The sequence below is a fragment of the Protopterus annectens genome, chromosome 6.part0 (assembly GCF_019279795.1).
Source record: "Protopterus annectens isolate FY-2018-M chromosome 6.part0, PAN1.0, whole genome shotgun sequence".
Taxonomy (NCBI): domain Eukaryota; kingdom Metazoa; phylum Chordata; order Ceratodontiformes; family Protopteridae; genus Protopterus; species Protopterus annectens.
The window spans coordinates 565,290,087-565,314,057 of NC_056737.1; positions in this window are offsets into that span (position 1 = coordinate 565,290,087).

Below are 23,971 nucleotides of genomic sequence, written 5' to 3' on the forward strand. Positions count from 1 at the left end.
TATCACTTAAAATACACATGCTGCTGTCTAAGCCAAGCAGGTGTAGGTCTCCACATCCACCTGAGAGGGAGTGAGAGAGGCAGACAGAGGCAAAGTAAAGTCAGGGACGGCTGGGAGAGTAAAACTTAAGCATGTTTGTGTCACGCACCTACCAGCACAGGGTATCAAACCCCTGACATCTATGTAGTGCTATCACATTTCTATGCAGTTATTGGATGTGCTACATAGGTTACATGTTGAGCAGCCCTGAAAACGTATATGTGATGGTGAGTGACATCTGCAACAGGGATATGTTAGCTATACGGTAGGTGTAGTACATGTGCCTGTCCACATGAACAGGTGCCAGAATCAACACAGCCACACTCTCACATGGACACACACACATTAACACACTTGTCAGGGCCAGGAATACAACTCATCACTAGTGTGATTGCCACAACACATTACTGTTTAGGTATCACATGCATCACAGACATCATACAGAGGTTATATAGGCAAAGGGTATGTGGAGGTGTCTGACATTGGACAGCATGCTTCGGTATACCAATGGGGGTTGTAGTGAGTGTGAATGTGATCATACGCATCAAACAACATGCACACACACACACACACACACACACACACACACACACACACACACACACACACACACACACAGTGCCAGTATTGGCATGCATGGGTGCATTGCTTCACTCGTGTGTAGTGGTTGACTGTGCCAGACAGCTATACCAGGCTAGGTGATGGGTATACCTTGGCATCAGCCCACATGACATTGGTCTGCATTGTGGCTCAGGGGTTTTGTTTCTGGATTTGCCCACACAGGTGGGTATTGTATTCAACATCCAGTCACCTAGGTGACTATTGCATGTGGCCAATGCTGTGCATTGCTTGCCATGTATGTGTTCCTTAGTCCATGATATGGATGGTGCCTGGGATGTGCACACCTACCACATGCATGTACAGTGACATGTGGAAGGCTCTTGCCACCCCCATAGTGCCTTTTTTAGGCAAGGCTCAAATGATAAACCTACCGCCCTAGAAAACAAAAATGGAGAAAAACTAAGGGTAATACTGCTCAATGCCAGAAGTCTAAACCTCAAAATGCACGCCCTCGAAGCCCTCCTCAGTATGGAGAACATTGATGTCTGTGCTGTGACTGAAACCTGGTTCAAGGCTCCTGAGAGCACCCCAGCACTATCAGGTTATACCTCATCTCATGCGTTCCGGCCCCAAAATCCGGACCGAACCACAAAAGGAGGGGGAGTATCCATATTCATAAAGGATACCCACACCTCCAGGTTAGTGGCAATGCACGAAGCATCAGAGACCATCCAGGTGCAATTAACCATAGGTAAAACTGCCCCACAGTTTGTAGCATGCTACAGACCACCCTCTCAAACTCAGGAAACCCACACAGCCTTCCTGAAGACACTGGAGAGTATGAATGTCTCTCCAAACACCATCATATTGGGTGACTTCAACTACCCAAACATAGACTGGGAACATTACTCAAGCCCCAACACCCTAGCCCAAAGGTTCCTGGAGTTCATAAACTCAAATGCTATGGAACAACTAGTCACCATTCCCACAAGAGGAGAAAATATACTAGACCTGATCATCACAAACATGGGGACAAAATGCTCCACACGAAGTATATCCCTCATTGGTGAGATCAGACCATAAATTAATCTCACTGGAGATCCACATCCCACCCCAACCCCAGCAAAAGACCACAGTGAAGAACTTCTCAAAAGCAAACTTCACACTTCTTAAGACTGGAGTGGTATCCTTCAAGGCCCCTGAGCCAGTGGAAACCACAACCCACGCTGCTGAATCCCTTACAAATGCCTTCTACGAGCACCTCCAGGAATGTATGGATCAAGCAATCCCTAATAAAATCAAGACCCTTTCCACCAAAGGCAGGCGCCCGGTCTGGTGGACCCCAGCCATTAACAAACTCTACAACAAGAGGAGAAAGCTACTACATGACAGAGCAAAATCCCTAAAAGGGAAGGCATCTCTGATCACTACTAGCAAAAAACTATGATCACTCATAAAATCATCCAAGGCCAACTTTGAGAGAAAAATCGCTAATGACACAAAAGACAATCATAAGGCCTTCTTTAGCTATGTTAGAAACCTGGGTGGAAACTCCCAGATATGCTCTGAATTAGTCCAAAATGATACAAAAATCACTGAACCTACAGACATTGCCAACATACTGGCAGACAGGTTCAGTGCAAATTCTCCCCAAAAGGAGAAATATCTATCCCACCAGAGTCTAGCCTCCCAAACATCTCAGATGCCCAGGTGAGAGCTGCTCTCTCTAAAGCAAAAAACACAGCATCAATGGGACCGGATGGTGTCCCCGGCTGTGTGCTACCTAACTCAATGAGGAACTAAACCCACACATAAGGCTGCTGTTTAATCTTAGCCTTACTACAGGATATTACCAAAGAATGGCGTACGGCAACTGTGGTCCCACTCCACAAAGGCGGTGCTTCTACGGACCCTGGAAATTACCTCCGCATAAGCTTGACGAGCCTTGTCTGCAAAGCTATGGAGAGGATCATAATGGAACTCATAAATAAAGATATTGGGGACCTACAGACACTGGATCCTACCCAATTTGGCTTTGTCAAGGGCAGATCCTGCCTCTTGAACTTGGTCGACTTTTTCAAAACAGTCACTAAGGCCATTGATGAGGGTAAGGCAGTTCACACAGCCTACCTTGACCTAGCAAAAGCGTTCGACACAATACCCCACTCGGGCATCATAGAAAAGCTCACCAGCTTAGATGTAAACTCATATGTCACAAGATGGGTTGCAAACTGGCTCAAGGACAGAACCCACAGGGTTAGAGTTGCTGGTGCCATGTCAGACTCTAAGCCGGTCAGGTGCGGTGTCCCACAGGGCTCAGTCCTGGGCCCCCTCTTGTTCGGCATTTATTTTTCTGAAGTGCAGGCAAACATAGGGGGGTTGTGGCTGACAAAATTTGCAGATGACTGCAAACTGGGCACCATAATTGACACTCCATCAGACACAGACATCCTCCAGAGAGGTCTCATAGAAATGGATAACTGGTGCCAGAGCCATGGCCTTAAGCTAAATGCCAAAAATGTATAGTCATACCCTTTGGGAAAAACAAGGTAACCCCTAATTACCACATAGGTGGTAATCCATTAAACATGGAAGACGTTATCAGGGACCTGGGGACCCAAGTTGACAGTAACCTCTCTTTTGACACTCACATTGCCAAAGTGGTTAGGAAGACCCTCTACATTGCCCACCAGATCATGAAGGGATTCACATCCAGATCAGGAGAGGTCATTGTACCCCTGTACTCTTCACTTATCAGACCAATGATTGAGTACAACGCCCCATTCAGAATGTACCTTACCCGACACCTGCAGCAGATGGAAAGACCCCAAAAGTTCCTCACCAAAAGGATAAAGAGGCTCAAACATATATCATACGCTGCCCGACTGAAGAAACTCCAGCTCTATTCAGTCGCATACCGTCTGCTCAGAGGTGATCTGTGCCTGACATACAAGGCCATGTCCAACCCGGAATTAATGGACATGCTCCACCTCAAAAAATCCAAATCCTCCAGAGCCACGAGAGCAAGAGACTTAAACCTCAACACGGATATAAATAGGACGTGCTGGAGGGACAGATTCATCACCCAGAGACTCCCTACACTATGGAACAGAATCCCAGTCCATGTGAGGCAGAGCCCCTCACTGACTCTATTCAAGAGAAATCTTGACAAGTGGATGGGAGATCGTAGGTTTACCCCGGGAATCATCTCTGTGTCACTGCTGGACAGAGGCACAGCAAACTAATGGGTATAGTATTCTCATCCTAAGGGGTGGTGAAAGCCACACACACTCTGGCTAGGCTTATAAATGCCCTAGGGCAGATAGCCTAGTATGAACCTATGAACCTGTGGTGTCTGGCCCATGTTGTGTACACAGATTGTTATCATCAGATCTGCCAGCCCTGGCCTCATGTGGTGGGAACTGTTAATTGCCAGCAGGTTTACCCTGTACCTAAATTGATAGCATGATACTGGCATTCCCTCATGCCAGTGGCATCTGTCCATACAGGGCATGTTTTTCAGGCATGGTATGTGCTCTGTGGGTCAAATTTGATGGCACCACAGGTGTTGCAGGTGTCCAATGGGGAACATGGCGAAGGTGCACTGTCGGTATGTACGTGCCTATTGGACAGATGGACAGTGTGCCATGCCCTCTGTAGCCCACTGAAATCACACCATGGTTACTATCTCTGGGCAATATGCAGGGTACTACCAACATAGCAGCTGTTGCCTAGGCAAGTGTGTGAGTATGTGCGTGTGTGTGTGTGTGTGTGTGTGTGTGTGTGTGTGTGTGTGTGTGTGTATGAGACATGGGTTGAGAGTGTTCCCTTGGTGATACTAGGGTTGCTAACTTTGTTTGCCTGGCCTTGATGTCACATGTAGAGGTATGGATTTGCACCCCAGCCTCTCGGCTACTTCACATCTGTTATCCCTGTACAGTGGACATTGTGATACATACTAGGGACACCATAGGAGAAATATGCAAAACCCACTCCACATTGAGTCCAGTTGTTTTACACACACACAGACACACACACACACACACACATACAGCTACACACACACACACACACACACACACACACACACACACACATGCACACACACACACACACACACACACACACACACACACACACACACACACACACACACACACACACACACACACACACACACACACACACACACACACACACACACACACACACACACACACACACACACACACACACACACACAGTTGCCATGTCTGGGATTAGAACTCCTACCTAACTAGTTTATCACAGTACAGTAGTACACAGTTATAGGACGCACCATAGAGATTACTGGGCTACAACTTTCTGAAAGGTGTATTTCACACTGTATGACATCAGCAGCCTTGCCAAAGTAGGGCATTTGAGTTGTAGTGAGTGTGACTAGCCTAAAAAGCAGTGGTCTCTACACAGACAGACACACACACATGCACACACACCCACACTTGTCATGTCTGAGATTAGAACGTCTACCTAACTAGTTTATCACACTACAGCAGTATGCAATTGTAGGACACGCCACAGAGATTACTGGGCTACAACTTTCAAAATGTGTATTTGACACTGTATGACATCAGCAGCCTTGCCAAAGTAGGGCATTTGAGTTGTAGTGAGTGTGACTAGCCTAAAAAGGATTTCTCTCTACACAAAGACACACACAATTGCCATGCTTGGGATTAGAACTCCTACCTAACTAGTTTATCACACTACAGCAGTACACAGTTATAGGATGCACCATGGACACTACTGGGCTACAATTTTCCAAAAGGTGCATGCCACTATCTATGACATCAGCAGCTTTGCCAAAGTAGGGCATTTGAATTGTAATAAGTGTGACTGGCCTAAAAAGCATTGCTCTCTACACAGACACACACACACACACACACACACACACACACACACACACACACACACACACACACACACACACACACACACACACACACACACAGCTGCCATGTCTGGGATTAGAAGTCCTACCTAACTAGTTTATCACACTACAGCAATATGCAGTTATAGGACACGCCATGGAGATTATTGGCCTACCCCTTTCACATGGGTGTATTTCAAAGTGGATGATTTCAGCAGGCAGGTCATAGTATGGCTATGGGCGGGGTAGTGTGTGTGCATGGGCCATAACGCATTCATCTAGAGATTGACACATCACATGCAGGCACACACAGGGTTATATTCCACAGGTAAGTGTATACAGCTGCTAGATGACTACTTGTACAGTCATGTTGCACAGCTAGCACTTGCACCACATAGTCCGTAATGCTGACAGATACCAGTGGCTAAGGTCTACAGTGAGTGACACTGAACCTCATGTGGTTTTAGCCATTTGGCTATGTGCTGGGTGTGACATGCCTCATAATGGATGGCTCCTTGTGAAAGTCACTCTCTTCCACACATTTATGTACATCTACTTTTGGCTTATTATAGTGTTTTGTCCTTGGATATATGCCTGTATTCATATCCAGTGTGTGTGCAAAGTGGTGCATACTGAGGAGTGTCTGCACTAACATCTGCAACTGCCAGATATGTCTGGTCCACTGATCTTTCCAGATATGGCCTTCATTTGTTTAAGTGTGAGAGCATGCCCAGTATGATCTTTCAGTATGTTGTTGATTGACATTGCCTTCATTTCTCTAAATGTGCGAGCATGCCCAGTATGCCCTTCTGCATTGCATGTGTGGATCGATTCCAGGTTGTTTGTACTGCAGCACAGACCTCTGTGTTGTACACCTACAGGTAGCATACTGTTTCTGCAGGGTATCCGTTGATCATTTGGCAATATGGGGACAAACTGTGCAGGGGAAAGTGTGTACTGTAAGTGATTGTGTCTGTGCTGCTTCGGCTGCATGGTACTGCTGTTAGCAGAGATATTCAGACATGTGTACTGTTATACCCAGTGGTGTTTATTGTCCTCATGTACTATCAGGTGGACATTCTTGCTCACAGTGATGACTTGGGGGGAAAGGGTAATTGCAGCTTTGCCCAGTATTGTGGGCAGACACCTACGTATTCATGGTAAGTTATGTCATTCTGGAGGGGGAGCTGCAGACACTTGGTGCTGGGTTTGTGTATCCAGTTCAGCACCTTGGTACAGTGCTGGCAGAGGATCCCATTGTTGTCCGCCCATCAACAGACAGTATGGCCTTATCTTGCTGTGGCAATGCCTCACAGCTGTACAGATTTGCACAGGTTAGCCAAAGGCATGGGCCATACGTCAGGACATTTAACATATTGTGGTGTACAAGCAGGTGTGTAGCCACCCATTTATGTGTTTGCAGCCAGGGATAGTGTGTGCACACAGCTTGGTGTCGGACCCTGCACATTCCATGTTGCCCATGCTCCCACACCCCTCCTCTCTTATTCTATCCTCTTCCATACATTATGCATACATTCTCTGATACTTTCTCTAAGGGTATCACCTCATCATAAGGGCTTGTTTGTGTTGGTCCACAGTTCATGCAGTAGGACATGGTGGACATGTTACTGTGGTTTGTCCACATGGCCTGGCATATGGCTTATGTGGAGTGTGTTATGTTGTTATTTGGGTGTCCATGACATAACATGCATTGGCAGTGCATGTGAGACACAGGCCTTTGGCAGATGCCTGTGAGGCATTAGGTGTTGCTGCAGGCCAGATGCATCAGGTCATTGCATTCTGTCAGTCCTACAGTCCCAGACCACAATACAGTATATTCCCCTGGGGTGACAGGGTAGGTGTTATAGGTGTTCATATCAATGCCTTTTATCAGTCTTGAGCCAGTGGTGTAGATGCTGGCAGGGTGCTACCTACAGCTAGGGACACACCTGCATGGGACATCTGCACTGCATGCTGCAATCTTCTACAATTGCCATATACATGTGGGGTCTTACTGTACCCATTCCCCACAGCAGGGATATTACCAGAAAAGTGCCTGTCGGTGGTATTTGTGTGGCTGGATGCATGTGTGTTATGGACTCTACTTGCATCTAACACACAGATATGCATGGGGCATTCCAGTTATGCTGGCATGTGCAGGTACATCAGCTGATTTCCAATACATCAGTCCTACCTCCTTTGTTATCTGCAGGTGTTCAGGCAGACATCACCGGTATCCCCTACTACAGGTCTAATTACTGTGATGCATACCTATATGTACAAATCCAAGAGTGTCTCCATTTCACAGTGACACAATATATACTGTATGCCTGGGGTACTTTTCCCCTGTGTACCGCTTGTATATCTAGCGCAACAGCCATGCAATGTCAGTCTTTCAGACGGTAAAACATATTACCACCATAATGGCTTACTGCTAGCATGTGTTATACTGGTGGGGATTGTCTTTGGCACTGCAGTCATGATGGCTTGTCCCTGTCATTAGCAGTAGTGTTCCATGGCCACCAGGTCTTACCTCAACATGCATACATACTGACCACTCTCACACATTATGAAACACACACCATCCTAACACACACAGACCTGCATATTGTGCAAATGCTACAACCTATCCTGCTACCTAGGCCACCTCTGGACATCTGTGCTCCACTTGTATTATACCTACTCATACATGTTACTACATTTCTACACTGGATTAGGGAAAGGGGCAGACCTATCTGTTTCCACATGTCTACATAGGCGTGGGAGGAACACCCGACTGTTACTACATTTCTACATAGGATTGTGGGGAGACATACCTGACTGTTTCTACATTTCTACATTGGATTCAGGGGAGCACACCTGACTGTTACTATATTTCTATGCTGGATTGGGGGTAGGGACACACCTGACTGTTTCTACATGTCTACATGGGAGTGGAGGGGCACACCTGACTGTTACTACATGTCTACATAGGGTTGAGGGGGGACACACCTGACTGTTTTTACATTACTACACAGGACTGGGGGACACACCTGACTGTTATTACATTTCTACACAGGATTGGGATCACACACCTGACTGTTTCTACATTTTTACACATGATTGGGGGGCACACCTTACTGTTTCTACATGTCTACATAGGATGGGGGGCACAAGTGGCACTTGCACACATTTGCTATGACTGTACTGATATGTCAGGTACTCCAGTTCATTCTATATTCTAACCTATCATACTGACTAGAGGCATATCAGTGTACTACAGGTCTTAGCTTTGGTTGCCCTACATGTTAGTGTTTGACATCCTACCCTTCATAACTAACATCCCACTGCCTGACCTGCTGTAGTCTGTCTGCGTAGGCCAGGGGGGGTACCCATAGGCATCATTCAGAGGCCATAACACATGTTCTGTTTGGATTTGTCTACACCTGTCCTGCTGGCTGAGACTGTTTTTGGGTATGTGAACCTCCCTGACTGGCATGTGTGAGCCATATGGACACACATACTGCCCAGCACATTTCCTGCAGTGGGTTTTGTCATCCTGTGTAATACTGGCTACTATGGTGACTCCAGTATGTGTTACAGATGTCATGGTGCCACTATGGGTGTCTACTATCTGCTGCTGCCATAACATTCAGCCACCCAATTCTCTTGCATGCTCACATCCATACCATAGATACAGGTAATGACATAGTCTACTTCATTTGGCAATTGGTAGGTTGATTGACTTACTTTGTGGGTGTGCCAGGATTGAGGACGGTGCTGGAGGGCTGCCTATGTTGGATGCACATAGTACACTTTCTATATATGGTTGAGCACAGGTAGTGTCATGTTTGGCATCCCTTTTACTGTATGTGCGAGTCAGAGAGAGGTGTCATTCCCTGGGTCCCTACTGTGACTGTGTATGTGCTATGCATTGCCTCTCTGCCAAGGCCAGGGCATACTGGGCATGCCTCCAGCTGCTTACTGTGGCAGGCACAGGTTGTTCCTCCTAAGAGTCAATCTGTGCCTGTGCAGGCCATGGCATTGGTGGGGGGCTGTGTGGCCCTTACCCATGCTATTCCTGCTGCAGCTGTTTCCACAGGATCATATTGTGTAGCATGGCACATACCATAACAATCTGAGTACATGTCACTGGTGAGTACTGCAAGTCTCCACCAGATGTGTCCAGGCACTGGAACCATGACTTGAGCATCCCAAACACATGCTCTATTACAAGTCTGGTCTGTGTGTGTGCCTCATCATGGTGTTCTTGTTCAGGTGTGTGAGCATTTTTGATGGGTGTCATCAGCCACAGCTCCAGTGTGTAACCAGCATCCCCCACAAGGTGACCGTAGGGGATGTCCATTGGCAAACCTCTTATACAGCTGCATCAGATGCCAAATATGGGAAATGTGATAGCTTCCAGGGCAGCCAGCACACACATTCATTATAATGCCCTGGGCATTGCACACGACCTGTCAGTTGATGGAGGTGAGGCCCCTGCGGTTAATGTAAGCTCTACCCTGATCATCAGGTGGTGCTTTGATGCATATGTGTGTGCAGTCTATAGCACCCACTACCTCAGGGTATTCTGCTATTTGGTGGAAGATACACATATTGCTGGCCAACACCTCATGGGTGTTGAAGAAATATACATGCTCACTGGCATGTGCTGACCTGGCATTCAGGAACTGGTGGAATACTCTGGATGCTGATGCCTGTAAGATCTCCATGATATCCCCAGTTGAGCTTTGGGAGGTACCTGTGGCTAGTATTCCTAGGCCTACACATACCTTGGTATCCACTGAGATGGGTTCCCTTCGGTAAGTTCAGTGTGCCAGGTGTGACCGGCACAGCTCAACAATTTGCTGTAGGAGGTCCATGTCCATCCTATAGCTCTCTACTATCTCCAGATCATATAGCCCCTGGTAGGTTACCCTGGGTCTGTACACTCTTCTCCATCTCCTCTCTGTGGCTTGATCGGCAACATTCACATCCTCACCACCCTCAGACTCATGTACATGTTGTTGTATGTTGCCTGCTGCAGCCCCTATCATTGTGTAGTTTTGTTTATTAAAAGTTCCCCGCTTGTATACACCGGTGGTGTAGAGTATGGTAAAAACCAGAGGGGAAGGGGAAGGTGTTTGCGTAGTTTATAGTAGTGTTCTGGGCTGGTCTGCTGCTTGTGTAATTGACTGATTCTGATACATTTCACCTGCCAGCTATGCTAGTTCTCCTTGATTAACTTCCTACTACTGTTTTCCCTTCCCATTGCCTTCCTGTTTAAGCCCAGGGGCGCACCGTGCAAACACAGTGCTCAAATGTGCACAGAGCTATTATTTCCTGGTTTATCTTTTTTTTTTAAAAAACCCGGTGTGCACACCAGGCTGGCATACATTCTATTCTCACAGCATAAAGCAAATAAACAATACTGCAGTACTACAGGGGGAGGTGTACTTTCTCAGTTTTACACTGACTTTGTGAAGAGTATTGCAAAAGGGTCTAAAATAAAGCTACAGGAAGAAATAATTTCTCATTCCTTCTTGACAATACTCTTTCGGGGGGAGGGGGGACAGGTATTAGTGCATTAGAAATACTGGTAAACAGGTTAAACCTGACAGGATAAGATATTTTACAAGTTGCTAATAGCTATTATGCTATTTATTGTTGTATTGTTTAGTATTAAATTGTATTTACAACCTGTTAAACTGTAATGCTATACATGAGATGGCTTAAAATTGCTTTATTAAAGGTGTACAAGACATAGTAAAGATATGTAAAAAATGAGCAATACTGGTCACTATTTTTTAACATGTTTTTGGTACAACAATGTTGGTATGCAAAAAGCATAAATGTTTCTATTTGCTGGGTATGTAGTTGCCTCTGATGGCAATTCCACTAGATACTTATAAAGAGAAAAACATTTCCAAGATTTTGCTTGATATAATGTTACTAAATTTGTAAGATTAGACTAAATGTACTTTACAGTCTTTGTATGTACAAATACAAAAGAATTCAGTACAAATAAAATCAATGTCTAGTAATGAATATGTGTGGAGAACCAGGTTTAAAAAATGGATCCAGGGTACCTTCTAGATTGAAATGCATGAATAGCAGAGAGTCTGTGCAGATATATACTGTATAGGACACATTGTAATGTAAGAAGTTCAAAAGAAATTTTTCAAGTTGTAATTTTATCACTAATTGTAATTGTATCACTGGTTTTTGGACTATCATTTTATCTGTAGTAGTATTGGTAACCCCAGTTCGAGACTAATATGTACATGCTAATGGACTAATATGTACATAGCATTCTTTAGTGTATAAATCATGTTTTTTTAAATCCTCAGGTATTAAATATACTGAAATAATTACTTTCAAATATTTATTATCTAAGTCCAGTTCAGTAATTTACGAAGGTGTTTAATATGTTCACTTCACTGTCAACCAAGGTGTTAATGGGTAGTTCAGAGATATGACCACAATGTCATGGTTAAAATGACATTGAAACTGTATATTTATAGCACTTAATAACATTTGCAGTAGCACACAATTCTTGTTTCATAGATATTAGTCTATCTCTAATATTTTGGTATAAAATGATTAATAAAAGTAAACCGTTAATTCAACAGCTGCAAAGAGTTAATGGAACAGTTCTAAGTCATAAGTGAAATTCTGTGATTACAAAAGAATAAATTAATCAAATTAAAAAATAAAAATAAAGCAGAAATGGCCCATAAGTGGCAAAATATTTTCACAAAATGGTCTGCAAAAGAAAAAGTTGTTAGATACATTCAGTTTTGGTAGTGATACTTGATATCATTGTATTGACTGTGTAAATATGTATTTTGACTTGCATCAAAAGAAGACTAACCCTGGGATTCATGAAGCTCGGTGCAAGGCCGGTGTAAGGCTTGCGCCGGCGGTGCAGTGAATAGACGGCGTAGCAGCGCCATATGCATAGTAATGAGTGCGCGCCGCAACCACAGACACGTGTGTAGGGCACGTGAGCGAGCGCAAGCAGGATGCGTCCGGAGGCGTGGCCAAGCCGGCAGGCGATGAGCAACCTAAAGTGCTGACTTCCACAGTCTGCCTGTAATAGTAACCGCACCAGCCAGGGCCCGCGGAGAATGAAACGTACGCAGACTATGCAACATAGTACCCGTTCCAACAAAACGGAGAACCAAACATTAACCCACGAAGTCCTAAGTGTACCCATCCAAGGAACAAAGGATACGCGTAATACCATGTCCGTCCCGCAATGCACTGTCAGTGGGCATACCCAGTGAAGGTGTACCGCAGCATGTCAGCGTGCCGCACCGACATAGAAGTAGCGACATGGGCATGGTCACCAGCAGTAGTGAGAGTACACAGCCGGGTAGCCATGTCGATATAACAACAAGAAGGAAACAAGATACCCTAAACACAGGCAAACATGTGCATAGCAACATGTACCACACCCAGCAATGTGCCCGTCGCATACACATAGGACGGCGTATGTCTAAGCGTAATATCCAGAAGCAGAACTCATGCATGCAAATGTAATACACAACAGCCCCGTCATAGCATGTAACCCGCACCCACGTACGACCGTGCACCCAACCCAGCTAGCAGCCTTGTGCAGCTACACAGCTACACACGATGGGCATACCTGAAAAGTGGTAAGAAGTATTGTCCTAGGCAGTGCCACGCGGGAAATATTTACCCCACATGTTAACAACCCGCCTCAGGTACAGATATCCAAATGGCTGCATGTGAATGTGTCGGCAGAATGTGTACATCCCGCATGTGGCATGGACCTGTCGAAACCCCATAGGCGTGCACATGCCACGGTGCCCATAACTGCACACATCTAGACAAGGCGGTATGTTCAGCCACTGTACCGATGACTAGCTATGCAGACATGTCAAACACAACACATATAGCAGAACATCTGCCTACCAAACAGGACGCCCTAACAGGGTGCCACAGGCACAGATGGGGAAGGTGGGACATCACATGTTGAGAGTAGCATTGCCGGATGGCCAAACACCCACGGCCAACGCAAAGGATGGAATAACATGCATATGCCTGGATGGATGGGTATGTCATAGCATGGGAATAGGACAAGCCATCCACCATAATAGCCATGTGTACCACATACAAACAGCCAGTAACATGCAGTAGTAATGCATGAAGGCATACACGACTGTGGGAATAGCACAGGACATATGGCACGTGCCAAGTGTAGATGCATGACACAAAAGTCCAGGATGGGGCCCCCTGCAAAGAGGAGCATGTGCCAACCCCACCTCCCACAGATGTACCGGCAGTGAAAACACATGCCAAATACACCCCAACACCACCGTCCATCCCACGACAGCAACGGAGGCTGGTCAAAGACCACCATGACGCGCGCACAAACAGGGACATGTGTAACCGTTGCCTTAACACCCCCCCTTAGGCCAAAGAACAATAGAATGGACATATGCATGTAATGCTGTGAAGGATGTGTGGTAGTCCTCAGTATCACAGAGGTAGGTGCACAGATACACTGTAATCAACCGTGACGTATGTGCACTGTAGACAGCATACCTGCAGGTAAGACAGAGTACAATCACGTGCCACAGAAATATACACATGAGAAAGAGGATAGGGGATAGACAAGTGTGAATGGGACAAAATATGAACATAGGTTCATAGGTCCATAGGTACAGAGCAGGCTATCTACCCAAGGGAAGCCATAACCCTAGGCCATAGTTAGGTTTCCTTTGCCAACCTCCCGGTCTGGAGATAAATGCCTATTATATTGCTGTACCTCTGTCAAGCAGTGACAATGATGTAATCTATGGGGTATATCTGCAATCCCCCATCCAATGGACAAGATCCCCCTCGAACAAGGCCAGCAAGGTTCTCCGCCTCACATGTACTGTGATGTAGATCCACAGCATAGTGAGTGTCTGGGTGATGCATGTGTCACTCCAACACATTCTATTAATGACCGTGTCAAGGTTCACGTCACCTGCCCTTGTGGTTCCGAGGGATGTAGATCCAGTAGGTGAAGCATAGACATCAAATATGGGTCAACATGGCCTCGTATGTCAGGCACAGGTCAACACTGAACAAGAGGTATGTGACTGAATGGAGCAGGTGTCCTTACAGTGGGGCAGCATAACACAACTCCCTGACACCCTGCATCTGTCTGACGATTAACCTATGGAGCCTTCCCAGCTGCTGTAGGTGTCGGGTCAGATACCCTCCAAATGGGGCAATGTACTCAATCATAGGTGTAACGAGTAATGAGTACAAGGAGACGATGACCTACCCTGATCTAGATGTGAGTCCCTGCATGATCAGGCGGGCAATGCAGAAGTTCTACCGAACCACGATAGCAACGTGTGTGTCGAACGAATGGTGACTGACAACCCGGGTCCCCAGATCCCTGGTAATTCCCCCCGTGCTCAGTGGACTGCCACCCATATGCCGGACAGGGGTGACCTCGTTCTTCCCGATGGGTATGACTATGCATCACCTGGCATGTAGCTGTAGGTCATGTCCCTGACAGCAGATATCCACATCTGGGAGGCCCATTTGAAGGATATCTGTGTCAGATGTCCGTCCCACTATGGCACCTGGTTCGCAGTCATCTACAAACAATGTCAGCCATTACACCCCTGTGTGTGCTTGTACTGTGGAAATGTAGATGTAGTAAAAGAGTGGACCCAGGGCAGAGCCCCGTGGGACACCGCCTGTGACAGGCAGCAGGTCCGACATGCTGCTAGCAACTATGACCGCGTGGGTCATGTCACCTAGCCAGTTTGCAACCCATTCTGCGATGTACGTGTTCACATCCAAGCCGATGGGTTTATCAATGATACCTGAGGGGGGTATTGTGTTGAAGCCCTTTGCCAGGTCGAGGTAGGCTGTATGGACTGCATGACCCTCATCAATGGCCTCGGTGACTGTCCCTAAAATGTCAACCAGGATTTAAACGCATGAACCGCCCCTGACCAAGCAAAACTGGGTCGGATGCAAAGTATGCAGGTCCCCTATGTCGTCATCTATGGCCCGCAGTATGATCCTTCCCCATGTCTGTGCAGATAAGTCTTCTCATGGTAATGGGATGGTAATAACCAGGGTTAGTGGAGGCACCGGCCCTGTGAAGTGGGACTACAGTCGCCGTGCGCCACAACTTGGGTACGTTACCCGAGGTGAGGCTAAGAATAAACAGCTGTCCTAACTGTGGGTCTAATTCCTCAATGAGATCGCGGAGTACACAGTCGGGACACCAGCTGGTCCCATGGATGCTGTGTTCACTACCTTGGACAGAGCATGTCCCACCCGTGCGTTACAGAACATTCGGGGACCACAAACCGCTGGTATAGACATCTCTCCATGTGGGGGGGGAGGGGGTGGAGATGTCTTCACTGAACCTGTCAGCCCGTATGTTGGCAATGTGTGTATGTTCAGTAAACACCACAGCATTGTGAACCCAGTCAGAGCATATCTGGGAGTTACCTCCCAGGTGTCCAGCATAGCAAATGAAGGCCGTATGATTGTCTGTCGAGTCCATGGAGATATATCTGTGGAACCTGCCCCGGACTATGTCATGTCAGCCTGTAGCCCCTCACATATAATGAGCAAGGGTGTCATACCACACAAGGTGTCTGCTCTGCCTTGTAGTAGCCACCTCCTCTCGTTGTACAGCTTGTGTATGGCTGGGGTACACCACACTGGATGCTTGGCATTGGTACAATGAACCACAGTTGGGTAAGGGAATGCCTGATCCATGCAGTCCTGTAGGTGCCGGTAGAAGGCATATGTAAGTGATGCAGTGGCTTGAGTAATGTTGACCACTGGCTCAGGGTCCTTAAAGGAGACCACAGTAGTGTTCAGAATTGTGAATTCGGCCTTTGAGAAAGCCATGTGTATGGTAACCGGCAACACCCACAGCATCGTATGTCAATAGCAGAAGCCATTATCCAAATAACATAGATTAACTTCAGTATTACAATATGTATTATTATACAGTTATTGATATGTGTCTGCTAATTACACTTGCAAATGGCCGGTAAGACCGGGCCAAAGTGCTCGTGAATTACCTGTTATGGTGTTGTCATTCCGACAATAAAGTGGCGATACTTCCCTACTGGGACCTGTAGGGATTATGTAAAGCGGTTGTTAACCTGCATCATTGGATGTACACCATTTGGTTCCGGGTTTGGAAAACCTGGTTTCCGTAGCACTACACACTATGGGTAGTCAAGCAGACATCCGCGATTGGGGAACATACAGCAGCAGTAAAAACCACTGGCCACATGGACACAGTCCGACAAGCTCTACACTTTACATATGCACATTGGTGTCCATTGTAGGACCCAAAAATTGTCCCGTACGGAATACCTGCCAGCCTTCATCGTCCAACCAGGAGAATCGACAGTCGTGACCATGGCACAGCTAGACATATGCACCACCAGCGTGTTTAATGTTGATGACAATTGTCCATGAAATGCAGGACATATGAACAGAAAACCCCGGACTGACGAGTCCATAGAAGTTCGTCCACATCCCAGTCCCGCACACATGAAGGATTTGTAATGGGCACAGACGACTGTTGCAGCCATGGGATCCTGGGTATGCAGAAACGGGGCTCGGTGTTGTTTGGCAGATAAGCCGTTGTCCCACCCCGTGGGAGGGATGTGGGTATAGCACATGCCTTACCCCCCACTAATAATGCAAAACATCCACCGGAGAATGCTAAATGCAGCTGTGAAATGTGTACAGCCCTATACCAGTGTCCAGTAGGCATTACCCATGGACGGACAAACGTACGGCCAAGATGGCAGCCATAACTGCAAACCCGGTGGAATTACACAGCTGCAGGAATGCATAACACAGGACATACAGGTGGGAACTACAGTGGACACTCCCCATACAAAGTCGGACCGCCGTGCGAATACCGCCGTACGCAGCACTCAATCTGCCAGCAGCGGAATGGGGATTACTCGCTGCCATGCTGCGGAACAGATGGGCGACCTGTGGAACACATACTAATGGCACACCAACAACGTCAACTAGGAAGTTCAGTCAAAACCACCCGCCAGATGGACACAGTCCAACAAGGTCTACACTTTACATATGCACATCGGTGTCCATTGTAGGACCCAAAAATTGATACCTATGGAACATCACATAGCTGTTATCGTTCAACCAGAAGAAGCGACACCCGTAACTATGGCACGGCTAGACATATGCACCACCAGCGTTATTACGGTTGATGACAAGTGTCCATGAAATGCAGGACATATGCACAGAAATCCCCAGAGTTTCGAGTCCATAGAAGTGCGTCCACATCCTAGTCCCGCACACATGAAGGATGTGTAATGGGTACTGTCGAGTGGTGCAGCCAAGGGATCCTGGGTATGTAGAAACAGGGCTCGGTGTTGTTTGGCAGATAATCCATCGTCCCGCCCCGTGGGAGGGATGTGGTAACACCTGCCTTACTCCCCACTAATAATGCAAAGCATCCACCGGAGAATGCTAAATGCAGGTGTGAAATGTGTACAGCCCTATACCAGTGTCCAGTAGGCAATTGTCATGGATGGACAAGCATACGACTAAGATGGCACCCATAACTGCAAACCAGGTGGAATTACACAGCTGCAGTAAGGCATAACACAGGAAATACACATAGGTACACAGCACTCAATCTGCCAGCAACATAATGGGGATCACTCGCTACCATACTGCGGAACATATGGGCGACCTGTGGAACACATACTAATGGCACACCAACAACGTCAACTAGGATATGTAAACTATGGCGTTCCCACCTATAAAGAAAACATGCTTCAATGACTACATAGGGGATCAACATGTTCTGTTGGTGTTATGTTGAAAATACAGTGACAGACATTTCCTATTGGGACGCCTGAGGTCAATTTACAGCAGTTGCTAACCTGCATCTTTGGATGTACACCATTTGTTCTCAGTTCCACAACACCTGGTTTACGTAGCACCACGTAATATGGGTAGACAAACAGACATCCGCGATTGGGGAACATACAGCAGCAGTCAAAACCACTGTCCAGTCGGACACAGTCCAGCAACATCTAACTTTACATATGCACATTGGTGTCCATTGTAGGACCCAAAAGTTTATCCTAACAGAATTCCATCCAGCCGTTACCGTCCACCAGATGACACGATAGCCGTGACTATGGCACAGTTAGACATATGCACCTCCAGCGTGTTTAAGGTTGATGACAGGTGTCCATGAAATGCAGGACATATGAACAGAAATCCCCAGATCGACGAGTCCATACATGTGCGTCCACATCCCAGTCCCGCACACATGAAGGATGAGTAATGGGTACTGTCGAGGGTTGCAGCCATGGGATCTTGGGTATGCAGAAATGGGGCTCCATGTTGTTTGGCAGATAATCCGTTGTCCCGCCCCGTGGGAGGGATGTGGGTGCAGCACATGACCTACTCCCCACTAATAATGCAAAGCATCCACCGGATAATGCTAAATGCAGGTGTGGAATGTGTACAGGCCATAACAGTGTCCAGTAGGCAATTCCCATGGATGGACAAGCATACGACCAGTATGGCACCCATACCTGCAAGCCCGGTGGAATTACACAGCTGCAGTAAGGCATAACACAGGAAATGCAGATGGCAGCTACAGTAGACACTCCCCATAGAAATCCAGACCGCCGTGCGAATACCGGCGTACACAGCACTCAATCTGCCGGCAACACCATGGGGATTACTCGCTGCCATACTGCGGAACAAATGGGCGACCTGTGGAACACATACTCATGGCACACCAACAACGTCGACTAGGAAGGTCATAGGATGTTTAAACACTGGCGTTCCCGCTTATAAAGAACACCCTTCAATGAATTTATAGGATCTACATGTTCTGGCTGTGTTATATTGACAATACAGTGGCGTATATGTTCCACTGGGACCTCTGAGGATTAGTTAAAGCAGTTGCCAAGCTGCAGCATTAGATTAACACCATTCGGGTTAATCGTCGTAAAACATGGGTTCGTAGCACTACATAATATGGGTAGTCAAACACACATCCGCGATTGGGGAACATACAGCAGCAGTCAAAACCACTGGCCAGTTGGACACAGTCAAACATGTTCTACACTTTACATATGCACATTTGTGTCCATTGTAGGACCCAAAAATGTATCTGTTTGCAATGTCAACTGGCTGCGATCGAGAGACCCAGATGAAGTGACAGCCGTGACTACGGCACAGCTACATATATGCACCACCAGCGTGTTCAAGGTTGATGACAACTGTCCATGAAATGCAGGACATATGAACAGAAATCCCCAGATTGTCGAGTCCATAGAAGTGCGTCCACATCCCATTCCCGCACACAGGGAGGATGTGCAATGGGTACCGACGAGGGTTGCAGCCATGGGATCATGGGTATGCAGAAATGGGTGTCGGTGTTGATTGGCAGATGATCCTTTGTCCCGCCCCGTGTGAGGGATGTGGGTATAGCATATGCGTTACTCCGCACTAATAATGCAAATCATCCACCGGAGAATGCAAACTGCAGCTGTGAAATGTGTACAGCCCTACACCAGTGTCCATTAGGCAGTTCCCATGGATGGACAAACGTACGGCCAAGATGGCACCCATAACTGCAAACCTGGTGGAATCACACAGCTGTAGTAAGGCATAACACAGGGAATACAGATAGGGACTACAGTAGAGACTCCACATACAAATCCAGACCGCCGTGTGAATACCGGCCTACAGAGCACTCAATCTGCCAGAAAGAGAATGGGGATCACTCGCTCCCATACCGCGGAACAAATGGGCGACCTGCGGAACACATACTAGTGGCACACCAACAACGTCAACTAGGAAGGTTATAGGATGGTTAAGCTATGGCATACCCACATATAAAGAACATCCTTCAATGAATTAATAGGATCTACATGTTTTTGTCGTGTTAATTTGACAATACAGAGGCGGGAATGTCCTAATGGGATATCTGCGGATTAGTTAAAGCAATTGTTAGCCTGCATCATTGGAATTACACCATTTGGGTTCAGTGTGGACAAACCCGGTTTACGTAGCACTACATAATATGGGTAGTCAAATGCACATCCGCGATTGGGGAACATACAGCAGCAGTCAAAACCACTGGCCAGATGGGCACAGTCCAACAAGTTCTACACTTTACATATGCACATAGGTGTCCATTGTAGGACCCAAAAATTTATCCGTTTGCAATGTCAACCTGCTGCGATCGGGAGACCCAGATGAAGTGACAGCCGTGACTATGGCACAGCTACATATATGCACCACCAGCGTGTTGAAGGTTGTGGACAACTGTCCATGAAATGCAGGACATATGAACAGAAATCCCCAGACTGTCGAGTCCATAGAAGTGCATCCACATCCCATTCCCGCACACAGGGAGGATGTGCAATGGGCACCGTCGAGGGTTGCAGCCATGGGATTGTGGGTATGCAGAAATGGGTGTCGGTGTTGATTGGCAGATGATCCGTTGTCCCGCCCCATGTGAGGGATGTGGGTATAGCATATGCGTTACTCCGCACTAATAATGCAAATCATCCACCGGAGAATGCAAACTGCAGCTGTGAAATGTGTACAGCCCTACACCAGTGTCCATTAGGCAGTTACCATGGATGGACAAACGTACGTCCAAGATGGCACCCATAACTGCAAACCTGGTGGAATCACACAGCTGTAGTAAGGCATAACACAGGGAATACAGATAGGGACTACAGTTGAGACTCCACATACAAAGTCAGACCGCCGTGCGAATACCGGCGTACTCAGCACTCAATCTGCCAGAAAGAGAATGGGGATCACTCGCTCCCATACCGCGGAACAAATGGGCGACCTGCAGAACACATACTAATGGCACACCAACAACGTCAACTAGAAAGGTTATAGGATGGTTAAGCTATGGCGTACCCACATATAAAGAACATCCTTCAATGAATCAATAGGATCTACATGTGTTGGTTGTGTTAATTTGACAATACAGAGGCAGGAATGTCCTAATGGAATATCTGCGAATTAGTTGAAGCAATTGTTAGCCTGCATCATTGGAATAACACCATCTGGGTTCAGTGTAGAAAAACCCAGTTTACGTAGCAATACATAATATGGGTACTCAAACAGACATCCGTGATTGACGAACATACAGCAGCAGTCAAACCCACTGGCCAGATGGACATAGTCCAATAGGTTCTACACTTTACATATGCACGTTGGTGTCCATTGTAGGACCCCAAAGATTTATCCGTACGCAATGTGAACCGGCTGCAATCGATAGACCCAGAAGAACTGACAGCCGTGACTACGGCACAGATAGATATGTGCACCACCACCGTGTTCAAGGTTGATGACAAGTGTCCATGAAATGCAGGACATATGAATAGGACTCCCCAGATTGCCGAGTCCATAGACGTGCGTCCACATCCCATTCCCGCACACATGAAGGATGTGCAATGGGTACCGTCGAGGGTTGCAAACATGGGAACGTGGGTATGCAGAATTGGGGATCGGTGTTGATTGGCAGATAATCCCGTCATCCCGCCCCGTGGGAGGGATGTGGGTATAGCACATGCGTTACTCCCCACGAATAATGCAAATCATCCACCGGAGAATGCTAAATGCAGCTGTGAAATGTGTACAGCCCTATACCAGTGTCCAGTAGGCAATTCCCATGGACGGACAAACGTACGACCAAGATGGTCACCCATAACTGCAAACCCGGTGGAGTTCCACAGCTGCAGTAAGGCATAACACCAAAAATACAGATAGGGACCACAGTACACAACCCCCATACAAAGCCAGACCGGCGTGCGAATACCGGCGTAGACAGCACTCAATCTGCCAGCAAGTAAATGGGGATCACTCGCTTCCATACTGCGGAACAAATGGGCGATCTGCGGAACACATAGTAATGGCACACCAACAACGTCAACTAGGAAGGTTATAGGAGGGTTAAGCTATGGCGTACCCACATATAAAGAACATCCTTCAATGAATTAATAGGATCCACATGTTATGGTGGTGTTAGTTTGACAATACAGCGGCGGATCTTTCCTATTGTGACTTCTGAGGATTATGTAAAGCAGTCGCTAACCTGCATCTTTGGATGTACACCAGTCGGTGTCAGGTTTGAAAGACCTGGATGTCGTAGCACTACATAATATGTGTAGTCAAACACACATCCGCGATTGGGGAACATACAGCAGCAGTCAAACCCACTGGCCAGATGGACACAGTGCAACAGGTTCTACACTTTACATATGCACATCGGTGTCCAGTGTAGGACCCAAAAATTTAGCCCTATGCAATATAAACTTGATGGAGCAAGCGACGCTGAAGGTGTAACAGCCGTGACTATGGCACAGTTACACATATGCACCACCAGCGTGTTTAAGGTTGATGACAGGTGTCCATGAAATGCAGGACATATGAGCAGAAATACCCATATGGCCGAGTCCATAGAAGTGCGTCCACATCTCAGTCCCGCACACATGAAGAATGTATAATGGGTACCGTCGAGGGCTGCAGCCATGGGATCGTGGGTATGCAGAAATGGGGCTCGGTGTTGTTTGGCAGATAATCCGTTGTCCCGCCCCGTGGGAGGGATGTGGGTATAGCACATGCCCTACCCCCCACCAATAATGACAACCATCCACCGCAAAATGCTAAATGCAGCTGTGAAATGGGTACAGCCCTATACCAGTGTCCAGTAGGCATTTCCCAAGGATGGACAAACGTACGACCAAGATGGCACCCATAACTGCAAACCTGGTTGAATCACACAGCTGCAGTGAGGCATAACACAGGAAATACAGATAGGGACTACAGTAGATACTCCCCATACAAAGCCGGACCGCTGTGCGAATACCGGCGTACACAGCACCCAATCTACCAGCACCAAAATGGAGATCACACGCTTCCATACCGCGGAACAAATGGGTGACCTGTGGAACACATACTAATGGCACAATATCAACGCCAGCGAGGAAAGCCATACGATGGTCAAACTATGGCGTTCCCACCTATGAAGAACATCCTTCAGTGAATTCATAGGATTAATGTCAACTGACCATGGAATACACGTAATCAACATCAAAGACCCGCTGGCACCTTATGGCACACAAACCAAGTCACACATAGGTAGATGAAACAATCAACGTAGACATTGTCCACGATAGGTCACATATGGTATACAAAGGTTACGTCATACACATGTAAGCGCTTTCACCCGTAGGCTCCGTGAGACTTACACATAACATAGAAGCATCCAGCCTTTAAATATCCCCCCTTACATTTCCATTTGTTACTTTCTCAGCAAACAATGAACATGTAACCACAGCATAGAAAGCACAGACGCAATGTTAACTACACACACATATATTAACATCTCAGAAAGCATCCTATTAACACATGTATTACATGATATTGTACTATCAAAAA